The 1,200-nt window shown below is 39.0% G+C and overlaps 1 long non-coding RNA gene across 1 annotated transcript; it reads left to right on the top strand.

The window, feature by feature from the left end:
- The first annotated feature begins 23 nt into the window (after nt 1-23).
- LOC131883680 (uncharacterized) lies at nt 24-440 on the top strand. Its single transcript, XR_009373632.1, has 2 exons — nt 24-120; nt 196-440. It is a non-coding gene; the product is annotated as an uncharacterized LOC131883680 (long non-coding RNA).
- The last annotated feature ends 760 nt before the right edge of the window (nt 441-1,200 follow it).

Here is a 1,200-nt window from a genome sequence, read left to right as displayed (position 1 = left end):
GGTCTGCTGGTGAATGTGCTACCTTCGTTCAAATTCCTGCGACCACCACTACCACTGGCATTCACTGCGGCGGAATATTCAGTTCGGTTCTTGACAATGAGATGCCTGGATCCATCACTGGTGAGCTTTGCCCTTCCTATGCAACTGTTTTCTATTTTATCCGTTTCTAAAGCAAAAACCTTTTTTTTCATTTAGGTGAAGTTGTGCCTTTTCAAATCACAACGATAATTAATGATGAAATTGGGCTTGGGCCAGCTGGGTCCGTTGCTGGTTATAGCCTACAATATTCTCAAGCTCCTTGTTAATGTATTTGAGGCCTTATTTCTATTGAGTATCATGCTCATTGTGGAGCAACTGAAATAGTTATGTTTGTATTGTGTTTCTTTTTCCATCGACATTGTATGACAAAAATGACCATAAATAGATATAAGCTAACTGTTGGTTTTATTTGTCAAAATATCATAACTTTGGTCAAATTCATGCCAAGCTCAGCACTGCCACTCAGAGAAAAAGGGATTAACAAGAGAAACATTCCTTGCCACAAAACAATCTACTCGTGTTCTTGTAGATGTGTCGAAAAATAAATTGGAAGGAGAACATTTCTAGTTTGTGCTCCTTGGGCAACTTCAATGAGATGCTATTGAGGTACGCTTCAGGAGGATTCACCAACTTTCTGGTGCCAATTAGTTCATTTCAATCCGGCAAATATTGGTAGCCGAGAAATCAATTCGACTTCGATCATTAGCGCGATTTTCACAATGCACTATTCAAGACTTGAAACAATTTTTGAATCGCTTAATGGGATAGAAGAGTAAAAAGTCTGGAAAATTCCACAATGCTTGCAAGCTATCTCCTTGCGTGAATGGAGAACACTTTTGAAACCGAAGATCAGAATATTATATATGATGTTGTTGGATATCTCGGAAGATCGTTGGCCAAACTAGATCTGTGCATCGGATCCGATGGGATTCTTAAGTCTTAAAGTCGCATTGGCAATTGAATGGACCTCAAGGTTACCAAAGCAACCCCGTCTTGTCTAAAACAATTTATGAAATGTGTATTCCAGTCGTCTTAAAATTTGAACCAAGAAATGCCCCAAATCAAGTTCTAATAAATCATAAACCATAGCGAAAAATGTTCATTGAGTTTGAAAAGTAGCCCCATGTGGGCCAAGTTAAGGGTTGGAGGCCAGATGATTGT

The sequence above is a fragment of the Tigriopus californicus genome, chromosome 7 (genome assembly GCF_007210705.1).
Source record: "Tigriopus californicus strain San Diego chromosome 7, Tcal_SD_v2.1, whole genome shotgun sequence".
Lineage (NCBI taxonomy): Eukaryota > Metazoa > Arthropoda > Copepoda > Harpacticoida > Harpacticidae > Tigriopus > Tigriopus californicus.
The sequence above is the reverse complement of the archived record's forward strand: the minus strand, read 5'-3'. Positions and strand labels throughout refer to the sequence as shown.